This window comes from Panthera pardus, unplaced genomic scaffold (assembly GCF_024362965.1).
Source record: "Panthera pardus isolate Hobbes unplaced genomic scaffold, ASM2436296v1 HiC_scaffold_22, whole genome shotgun sequence".
Classification (NCBI taxonomy): domain Eukaryota; kingdom Metazoa; phylum Chordata; class Mammalia; order Carnivora; family Felidae; genus Panthera; species Panthera pardus.
This window is the reverse complement of record NW_026526788.1, coordinates 5,648,988-5,660,959: the sequence shown is the minus strand read 5'-3', so window position 1 is coordinate 5,660,959 and position 11,972 is coordinate 5,648,988.

Here is an 11,972-nt window from a genome sequence, read left to right as displayed (position 1 = left end):
CAGCCACCGTTTCTTGAGTGCTTTCCCAACGAGCGCCCGGGACCGTGTTAGCAGCTGGACACGGCCCGTCTCCATTCCCGCCGTCACGTCACTGTCCGCACCTTGGGGGACACCTTGAAAGGACAAGTCCTTTCAGATGAGCGTCCGGGAAGTGCAATCACCCATCCAATCTCCACCAGCCACTTAGCTCTGGGTGCTGTCGACTTACGGCCCACCCCTGGACTCTTTTGCCACGTGGACGGTGGGTCTGGGGGACGAGCTGTAGGCATGGTTTCGTCCCCCGGTCCCCGGCCAGCGTATGCACCCCTGACGCGTGCAGTTCCTGGCGCGGGAGGGGGCTGAGCCCTGGTGAGCTCAGAACAGGCCCCGGGTGCGATCTGGTGGTTACAGAGGCTGCGCATCTCAGGATGGCCAGCCGCCTCAGGGGGGCACCGGGGACCCTTCTGCGGTTCCGTGGGGCCCCGCTGACCACGCGGAGCTTTCCCCCTTCCACTACTGAGGAGGACGGTTTGTCATGGGGCCAGACGCACGCTCTCCGGATGTGCTCATTGAAGCTCTGCTCCGGGAGGACAGTCACTGGCTCACGACAGCGGGAGGGCCTGGGGCGCCAAAATCTTCTGCAGGCTTCCACTTGCCACCTGCCAAGCCGAATCCCCAGGCGCCCCTTCCCGCCCCCACTCCTAGCCCTGCCTTATCAAGTGGAATCTTGTAGGAGCTGCTGGCACCTTGGCAACCGTGGGGGAAACACCCTCGTCAAACAAAGACTCTCCTGGAGAGAGAAGGGTTAGCCCCCGGCTATGGCCTCCTGACAGCACTTTTTGCTCAAGCATTTACAGGGGAGCCAAATGCCCTCCTACTGAAGGCCCTTCCGCATCCTTCGGGTGAATCATCGCCACCCCCCCACCCTGGGTGCCCATTTGAGGAAAGACCTTGGCCCCACAGGCAAAATGGCAGCTGCGAAGTGAAGCGAAGCGAAGTGAAGTGAAGTGAAGTGAAGTGAAGTAACGGGTAGAGGCTCGCTTTGGAGCAGAGCCAAGGAACGTGGGGGTGGATACCCACCCCCAGCCTTTACCTTCTCCATCGTCCCAACAACCTGCTCTGGAGCTAGGTGGGAAGTTCCGTGAGGAGGCCGAGGGGAAGGAGGTTGTGTCCAGGAAGGAGGCCAGAACGCATGGCGTTCTTCCCATTCGACCAGGGAGCAAGGCCAGCCAGGACCTTCCCCGGCCTTTGTTTAAGCTCCCTTAGGGTTTTGGGTTGGCCCAGAAGGGCACATACGACCTCTCTCCTCGCGGACCATCATTCTGTTCTAGACTAGCTTCCCTCAGTGCAAGACTGTGGCCATGGAGATGAAGCCCTGAGGTGGAGGAGACACTCAACTCTCGGCACCGAGAGGAACCTTCAAGAGTTCGTGCTGCTGCTGCTGCAGGGTTCACATACCTGCCATCGGGACAGGCCAGTGTGTGTTCGTCTTTTGTTTGGCCTTATTTAGGACGGTCTGGAACCTTGGGCATATTCGGTGCGTGTGAGGGAGTGAGATGGGGATGGGGTGGAGACGCTGGGCCGGCAACAGACTGGCCCCAACGCTGCCTGGACCTTACCGCACTCTCTTACAACAGTTGCCTGTCTGGCCATCCCTGTGAAGGATGATGAGCTCCACGAGGAGAGGGGCAAAATCTTGTTTCTCTTTGGATTCATAGCTTCTGAGATGCTGTAAATTTCAGCACATACTGTTGGCGGCCTGATGGATGCACCGCACGTGGCCACGGGGGCGCCATACTAGCTGGGGCCCCTCTCCCTAACCGATCTGGGGGTCAACCAGGTCAAGGAGGCTTTGGGCTCCACTAGAAAATGTTCGTCTGCTGGGTTATGTAAGGTTATGGGTTTCAAGCAGCTCCACGTTCCTCTAAAATAGTTAACGGCAATAGCGGTGAATTACGGCGGGCCGGGCACCGTGCGGGTTTCTTGCACGCGCTGTATCTAATCTTTATAAGGACACTGTTGGGTTGGCGTTATCATCTTCATTTCACAGATGCGGAAATTACCACCCAGCAAGATCAGGGATCCTGCTTAAGGCTAAGAAGGCGGCACAGCCGTTCATTCCATCCACTTATGCGGCCAACATTTACTGTGTGCCTACTCCCTGAGTAGGTCAGCCCCAAGCCCCACTCTGGGTGCTGGGAGAATTGCAGTGAAGACAGACAGAAATTCTTGCTCTCCCAGATCTTCAGTCCTGGTGGAGGGAAACAAAATGGTAATCCAGATAATTAACAAAATATATGGTATGTTGGGGGTTGGTGAGTGTAAGGGGAAAAATAAGATAGAGAACGGGGAGGGGAGGGCTGGTGGGACTGGGAGGGGCTGCTGTAACTTGGGGGGAGGGGCAAGGAAGCCCTCACCCAGAAGGTCACATGTGACCACAAACCTGAAGGAGGTGGGAGAAGCAGCAGAGAGATCTGGGCAGAGGGTCCCAGGCAGAGGGAGCAGTGAATTCCGAGGGCCAGAGGCACAAGTGCGTCCAGCAGGTTCTAGAAACAGCAATGCCAGATGAAGTGCAGTCAGAGTGAGAGTGTGTGAAGGGACAGGCAGACCACAAAGGGCTCCACAGCCTGTCCCGAGGATCTTACTGTACTCCCACGGAGATCGGAGCCATGGAAGGTTTTGAGCAAAGCAGTGACATGATCCAGTTGGGGTTTCAACATCATCCTTCTGGCTGCCGGGCTGAGAACAGATTGAGGGGACATGGATAGAGCAGGGAGGCTCTATCCATGGTGGCTCAGATCAGGGTTGTAGCAGGGCCAGGATCTGGGTACCGGGTGAAAATAGAGCCAATGCGATTTGCCGAAAGATTGGATGTGGGGCGTTAGAGAAGGAGCTGTGCTGAGCGACTGGGAAAATGAAATCTCCGTTCCTTGAAATGGAGACTAGGGGAGAGAATATTTGGGAGAGAAATGCGAGAGCTCTGTTTTGGACATGTGACATCGGAGACGCCGGTCAGACATTCAAGTGGAGACGCCGAGCAGATGGTCGGATCTCTGAGTCCGGAGCCGTGGAGAGGGATGGAGACTGGAGATGAGACACTGGCGTCATCGTGTAGGTAAAAGGCATTTGAAATTCTCACACTGGAGCTCGTTGATGGAGACAGGGAGTGCACATAGAGAAAAGAAGAGACCTGAACACCGAGCTCTGAGAGGCACTTGCGGGGAAGGGGAGGAACCGGCAAAGGAGGTGGAAAAGAGCAAACAGGAAGGCAGGAGTAAAACAAAAAGGCAGGAAGGCAGGTGTGAGTGCAGGAGGGGAAGGAGGTGGAGGGGAAAGAGGATGAGGGGAACGAGGGGGAGGAGGATGGAGAAATCAGCTGCATCAAATGCTGCCTGCAGGTCACATAAAATGAGAACTGAGATTCAGCCCAGCCCCATGTAGCCCCAAACTGCTGTGCTCTGTTCACTCCCTTAGTATTTGACTGACGACAGATGCCGCAAACTGTTAACAGAAAAAATCCTAAGCCCCAAACCACAGTGTACTGAACATTTGACTTCGCTAAACCACTCAATGCAACCCAAGCACCACAGGGCCGCCTTCAAGTTCTCCAACTGGTGGGCTCCCTCCCCGCAGCAGGTGCATTCCTGAAAGCAGAATGGAAAAGGAATCATTCTAGAGTTATATGATAGTGTAATTGCTGTATTGCAAACCACCCTCTTTTTAAGAGAAGTGTCACCCTCTACTTTCTGTTTTATAAATTAGGGCTTATAGATAATGAGTGGCATATACCTGTCTGGGATTTGACCTATATCGGAAAATCACTGCATAGCGTACCAAACGGTATTGGAGAAGAAATCCGAAACTAAACTGGTCCGAACAAGAGGCTGGTTCGGTGGAGGTGACAGAGGGAGAGGAGGGGATTTGGCCAGGCTTGGCTGTGGATTGGCTACATGATCTCAGGTAAATCACAATTGGGAACTTCCCCCTTGCCTACCAGCGCCGCTCCAAATTAGGTTTCTACCTCACTGAACCTTCCCGCCAAGGATGCTAAGGGAATTGGCCGCTATTCCAGAGAGACAAAGAGTCCATCTGGTGTCAACACTGCCATCATCATTGACATCATGGTGACCATTAGGACTGCTGGCAAGGCATCAGGCTGGCATTGCTAATGGTCAGCACCGTTAGTTTTCTGAGTGAGTTCTCATAATGGGCAGTTGTGGAACTAGAAGTGTCCGTCCTTGAGGAGCTCATTTCATCAGACCTGCCTCTGGCCACCACCCCTTCATCCCTTTCCCTCCTGTTCTAGTGCGTGGGTGGTGCCTCACTCAGAAGGCAATACAGATCAAGTTCTTAGCTGTTGACTAAGAGTCAGTGTTCCCTTTGTCTTTTGCTATCACCCCCCCTTTCTCCCTGCCCTTTGGGTCCTATGCATTTGTAGGTTTTTCCTTTTCTGCTCAGTTCTGGACCACTCATTTGCTTTGTTCTTGGAGAGGTGTTTCCTCTTACTACTTACCTCCTTTGCTTAATTAGAGAAGACTGCTTGTCCCTATATCCACTCTTGCCTTCCTTCACAATAATGCAAAGTGTGACGAGGCATGTGGCCGTCAGAGACTGTTTCCCAGCATCCTTTGCAGCATGGCAGGATCATGTGACTGGTTTCTTAACTAGAGTCTGTGCTAAAGAGGTGTGTGCAATTTCCGAGCCTTTAAGGAGAGAGGTTTGTGCCTATCATCCTTTTACTTTTCTCCTCCTTCCTACCATTGGAATGTGGATCCAGTGGTGAACCATCTTGGACTAAATGGATGAGGCCAACATATTCAAGATGGCCGAGTAACAAGATGGAAGCCATCTGGGTCTTGACATGAGAGCTCTGGAGTCTTTACACTTAAACTGATATATGAGAGAGAAAGAAAGTTTTATCTTAAATCCCACTATTTTGAGGTCTATTAGAACTGATGGACCTATATTCTAGCAAATACATTCTTTAGGCTTTTTGACTTAGTGGATTGTAGGTTATATGAGATGGAGAACACGGTTCGCTCACCACCGGGCGAGCTCTCTCTACAGAGAGCCAGACGCATAGTATATACTCAATAAATATTCGTTGAAAGTATGAATAAGCTACTGTGTCACTCTGGCATCTTGACCTCTGCTTTCGAAGAGCAGGTGGCTCTTGATCTATTGTTCACTTGGACTACTATGGTCTCTGTCACGGGCCAAGTATGGAATGTCCTAAGGAAATGAAAAGTCAGAAAGAGAGAGTCGCTGTCCAGCTGAAGGACCCTTTGGGAGTGTGAGCCTCAAATCAGGCTCGACAATGTAATCTTCCTACCTGTTGAATAAACAGAAAGTTATCTAAAGGGGTCACATGACTTCCCAGCTCTACAGAGATGATGCTTCATCCACACGTGAAGCCCCTTTGATAGTCAGAGTGCCAGCAGAGGCAGGAGGTTCTTCAGATAGACCTGGAGCTTTGAGGATAAAAGACCGGACTAGGGCCTTATAGATTTTTCAGAGCTATGAGTCTCCAGGGCAACAATGATCCAGAGTTCTGGCCTATTTTGGCTTGTCGTTCTTTTTGATCCACTGAATGAGAGTGCTCACCAGTTGCCTGCTCTGAGGTGTCTTCCTGCCTTGAGACTTTCCTCCAGACTAGGGTAGCCCATAAACACCAAATACCCTGATTCCTGAATGACTGGGGCCATGAGTTAACTTTCCAGCGTCTACAGACTAACCCAGTCTATGGTGATAGTCCTGTAACCTCTCATCTCAGGGCTATGTGGTCCTCTCTCCTCTACATAAATCCTGCTTCCTCTCCATCCCCCACTTATCCATTGGGTCTCAGCTTCCATGTCGCTTCCTCGCATTATCTGACTATTCAAGACTGGAATGGCTGTTCCTCCAGTGTGTTCCCAAGTACTTTTGCTATTCTTTTTTCTCCACTAGACCATGAACTCCAAGTGACCAGGACACAGATCTGGCCACTTAACTTGATGTCTGGTACCTGGGAGTTTCTCATTAAATATGTGTCCAACGAAGGAGATGAATGACTGAATGGCTTTTCTTGCCCAGCATGGCCTAACTCTATCCTCGTTGCTTGGTCAAGCCATGGCCTTGAGCCTCCAGTGAGGTTCCCAGCTCTCATTCTTGGTGAAAAATACCTTTCACCAATACTTTTCTATTCCTGGCTATTTCCTTGTTTGTGAATTTATCTCCTTACCCAGTCCTCTGATCTCCCTGCCTATCCTTAGCACCATATTGTAGCTACTCAGAGTCCCTGTGGTAGCAAATCCCACCATGTGGCATATTGCCATTTTGGTGCAGTTCCTGCCACAGCCTCCCTACTCCTAGGTATGCGCTATTTCTATCTGAAGAGTCCAACAGGGAGCATGTTATGAGGATTAGTGTAAGCCCAGATCATGGTGCTCCAAATAGATCAGAATCTCTGTGTGTGTAACATCTTCAGCATCCCTTCAGACGAGGGGTGATTATTTTTTATTGAACTTTTCATTCTGAGATAATTGCAGATTCATATACCATCCTAGGAAAAATTCAGAGATATATGTGTACTTTTCACTCAGTTTCCCCCAATGATAGTATCTCTCAAGCTACCGTATATCACAACCAGAATATTGACATTGATACGGCCAAAATATGGAACATTTCCATTGCTACAAATGTCTCTCATGTTGGTATTTTATAGCCACACACACCAATCCCCCATCCTGAACCCCTGATGACTGCTAACCTGCTCTCCATTTCTATAATTTTGTCACTTCAACAATTTGATCTAAATGGAATTGAACAGCATGTTACCTTGGCTTTTTTTTTTTTCACTTAATATAACTATCTGGAGATTCACCTGGATTGTTGCATGTATCAGTAGTTTGCTTCCTTTTGTTGTGTGGTATTCCACGATATGGATATACCATGATTTGTTTAACCACCCACCTGTTGAAGGGCATCTGGGTTGTTTCCACTTTGGGGTTATTACAAATAAAGCTGCTACAAACATTCATGTACAGATTTTTGTGTGAACATAAATTTTTCTTTCTCTGGGATAAGTGCCCAAGAGTACATTGTTGGGTTGTATGGTAGTTACATGTTTCGTTTTATAAAAAACCATCCAACTGTTTCCCAGGGTGACTGTACCGTTTTAAATTCCCATTAGCAAAGTATGAGTGATTCTGTTTCTCTACATCCTCACTAGCATTTGATGTCACCATTTGTTGTTTTAGCCTTTCTGATAGATTTGTAGTGGTATCTCGTTGTGATTTTAATTTGTATTTTCCTAACGGCTAATGATTTCGAAAATCTTTTCGTGAGCTTATTTGCCATCTGTACATTCTCTTCAGTTAAATGTTTTTCGTGCTTTTGAAAAACATGAGCTAATTGGATTGGTTTTTTACTGTTCAGTTTTTAGAGTTCTTTATAAATTCTAGATATTAGTCCTTTATCAGATAGATGGATTGCAAAGATTTTTTCCAAGCCTGTAGTTTATCTTTTCATCCTCTTAACAGGTTATTTCCCAGAGCAAAAGTTTTTAATTTAATGAAGTCCAATTTATTGGTTTTTCCTTTTGTACATTGTACTTTTGGTATCAAGTCTAAGAACTCTTTGCCCAGCCCTAAATCTCAAATATGTTATCCTTTTTTCCCCTGTAAGTTTTATTGTTTTGCACACAAATCTATGACCCATTTTGAGTTAATTTTTGTAAAGATGTCAGAGTTCACAATAAGGTTGTTTTGTTTTGTTTTGTTTTGGCCCATGGATGTCAATGGCTCTGTACTCTCTGTTAGAAAAAACTGTCTTTCCTCCACTGAATTGTTTTTGCAACTTTAACTAAAATCAGCTGGACATATTTGTGTGAACATAGTTCTGGATTCTCTGTTCTCTTCTACTGGTCTATGTACCTCTTCCTTCACAAACGCCACCCACACAGCCTTGATTACTATAGCTATATAATCACTTTTGAAATTGAGTAGAGGGGTTCCTTCCACTTCATTCTTTTTCAAAATGGCTTTAGCTATTCTAGTTTATTTGCCATTTCATAGAAATTTTATAACAATCTTGTCTATATCTAAAAAACATGTTGCTGAGATTTTGATAGGAACTGTGTTAACCTATATACCAGTTTGGGGAGAATTGGTAGTTTTACTATGCAGAATCTTCCAGTCCATGAATATGGTATGTCCCTTCATTTATGCAGATCTTCTTAGGTTTCTTTCATCACATTTTAAGCATATAAGTACTGTACACATTTTGTTAGATTTACACCTGCGTATTTAATTTTTTTCAAGTGATTTTTTAAAGTGTAAATAGTATTGCATTTAAAATGTTGTGTCCCCATGTTCATTTCTGGCACATTAAATACAATTTAGTTTGTGTATCTATCTTTTTTCTTGCAACCTCACTGGGTTCAGTTATTAATTCTAGGTGATTTTTTTTTTTAATTCTTTGGGATTGACTGTCATCGTGTCATCTGCAAATACGGGAAGTTTTATTTCTTTCTTTCCAAATTGTGTGCTTTTATTTTTTTGCTGGCTGGAACTTCCAGTATAAAGTTGAATTGGAGTGGTGAGAATGGACATTCTTTCCTTTTGTTGTACTTAGGGGGAAAGTAGTCTTTTACTGTTAAAGTAATGTTAGCTGTAGGGTTTTATGGATACTTTTTAGCAAGCTGCAGTTCTCCCTCTATTTCTATTTTTCTGAGAGTTTTTCTAATGAATGGGAAAATTTGGGAGAGGGCAGTAATTCTTTCATTATTAAAAATTCCTTAGTGAAATCAGTCCGTCAATGGGCATGTTATTGATTGAGCACCTACTGTATGTTATGCTAGGCCCTGTGAGACAATGTAGGAGCTTGAAATTTGACACTTGCCCTCAAGCATTAAGGAAACATGATTTCCATTTTATTATTGAGCAGATACTGTAAGTCTGCAGAAGACCCAAGATAGAAAATGCTAGTAATGGCCTGGCCAGAGGTGGTACTTAGACTGACCTCTGGGAATGAGCAGATCCTGAGAGAGAAAGTAAAACAGAGAATTAAGGAAATCTCAATGACCCGAAATTCTGTTTTCCAACAAGGATGATGGTAAGTCAATAATTTGCAGGCTACAGCTAGCTTTTGATTTATGGAGATGGATTATCTCTGTTTTGTGGATTATCCTTGACAAATGCTTAATCCTGGACTTCCTCCCTTTCTTCATAAAGTTGAGCCTTTGGGCTGTCTTTTCTGCCATCAGTCCGCATGCTCAGGGAATGCAAACTAATACTACTATTAGCTAAAGAAAAACATAATTAAGAAGGGCAATGTGTTGTCCCTAAGTTATATCATTTATTCCAAACTAAATGGGAGTGATATTTATATTTTGTTTGTAGATATCCACACCACTTCTCTCCCTTCTCTCCCTCTTAAGGATAAACAAAAATCGGCTGTGTGACTGTGTACACATCATATTTATTAAGTTGGCTTGGGAGCCAAGAGTAATACTGGAGAGATCATGGACCACACGACATCTGATTCATCGGACCCATCCATATTTTTATGTGTTTACTCTAACATAAAGTAATAATGAATAGTGCTCTCATCTGCAAAATTAAAAATCCTGGCACATTACCCACAGGTCATGCTTTGCGTTGTCTTTCTACAGCATTGATGGATTTGCATGGATATGGCCCTCTATCTCACTTTGTCCTGCTGGTGACCAGTGGCTCATCTTTGAGGCAGATGGCCAGGGTTAAGGGTAGAAGCTGAGGCCATGAGGCAGGGTGAAATTAACTGCTCCCTTCACATGGGGATTGAACCCCTGACCTTCACCTCATTAGCACAGCACTCCAACACAGCAGTTCCCAGCCTCAATTTTATATCACCCCAGGGTGTTTCCATTTATCTCAAGAGGGAGCTGTGGAATTCCCCAAACAAAATTAATTTTAACTCACTTTAATTTAAACATTAAATATGGGCTATGCAGGCAGTGCTTTTCGGGAGCGGAGGAGAGTGGCTGATGTTAAAAGATGCAGCCACCATGATGCACGCACTGTTCCCCAAGCACCCTGAAACAGCCTCTCTAACCCACTGGTTAGCCAGTCTGGTGAGGAAGGAGTCTGCATGTAAGTAGCAGGCATGGAAGACTTTTCGTTCTGGGGGAAAACAAGCTCAGTCCTACCAAACATCTGCATTTCACAGGACCGTTTCATGCAGTCTGCTGGGCGCACGCTTAATGTGTCTGGGCCTGATGGGCACGGTTCCGCTTTGGTCCAGCTAGGCCCTCCCGTCTTCATTCTAGGGACGGTGATGCTTTGCACGGTCTTAGGAGTTTGCTGCAGGAACCACTTGTGATTTATTAAGATAATAAATTGGGCTCCGTTGTCCGGCTTTCTCCTGGGTCAATACACAAGATTTATCACTACCATGCTGGCCCGGGAAGTGTGTGGCTCAAAGGTTTCCAGGGCATTCTGGCCCCTGGGTTACTCTGGAGACACGTAGGGTCTCAGCAGGCCTTTGGCAGGGCAGGCCAGCGGTTTAAGTGCGATGTAGTAGAGGGAGCAGGGAAGCAGCTAACGGACATCTTCAAAACTCTTCATTGTAGTTTACAAATAATAGCCATACGCACTTATTAAGGGATAATACGTATACTTCCTTATACTGGCATCACGCTTTATAATTTGTATAGGACTTTCACATACATTATCTCACTGGTTCTTCACACACCTGTCAAGAATTACTATCTTCATTTTATTGATGAGCAAACAGACTCAGAAAAATTAAGTGACTTGCCCAAGGTTGCACAGCCAGTAAATCACGGATGCAATACCAGCTCCAAAGTCTGTTCATATCCTGTACCCTTTCATTATACTTCTCTTATCTCAGTTTATCATCCTCATCCATTTGCTTTTGGCAGGGAAGGGTCTAGTATCTCCATTTTACAGAAGAACAAATTGACACAAAGATGTAATTAAACTTTTTGGCTCCTGCCTTTTGGAAACGCTCCTCTTTTTGATGGTATTACGTCCATTCCTTGCTGAAGGGCAAGGCATTCTTTTGCAGGATAATTTCTGCTCTCCGAGTCCAGAATCGCCACTGTCATCGTCACTGCCATGATGGTGGTTTGGCTCCAACATGCCCTCTGCCTCTGATGGGGGTTCACATCAGCTACTTCTGGGTGGGGAGGGCTTTGCACATAAATGGTTTCTTCACATCTACTGAAAACTGCTCTGTGAACTCCATGACCTCAAGCGGCTGTTGTCGAAACACTCTCCTTCTCAGTCCTTCGGGGATAGGCACTTCGTTCTAGATCTTTTTTGCAGTGACGTTCTGTGAAATTCTCCCAATACGGGGAGGTTGGAGTACACTTTCCCATTTGGGCCCTTCGACCCACTCCCTCCCCCCCAAAATGACTAAGTCTCCCAAGGCCCATTCTAGATGCATGGCCACAGTGTGCCATCCCTCTTGGAGGAGAGCTCGACCTCTTCCGAATGCCTCTATTATTCATTATCGAGATGATTCATGTCTAGACTTGGATTGGAGTTTATGGTATAGTAGAAAACGGTTGTTTTTAGCTGCCCAGTATCTACGCCCTCTTCCTAGGTTGAAGGGATTCACTGTGGAGCATAGAGCAGCTGGGGCAACAGTGTACGACAGACCTTGGCCAAAACCGAGTAAGAGATGATTCTACCAGGATGCAAGCTCCATGTGGGCAAAGTTTTGTCACTTTTGGTTCACGCTTGAATCCCCAGGTCTAGAACACTGCCAGCCTGCTACTAAATTATTTACTCAGTGAATGCACAGATGATGCAGAGATGACGAGACTAAAATGGATAGTGGCCAGTCGTGGGCACGCAACCCAGCCGTCGACGCTGTGTCCGTCGGTGGCCTAAGGTTGCTCCTACCTCCTGGCTCCCTTTGCTTACGCTCCGTTTACTAAGCCCGGTGCGGTAGCCTTCCGCAATGATTCTGTCTCTTGTTCAAATTATCAGTTGGTTTCTAAGGCA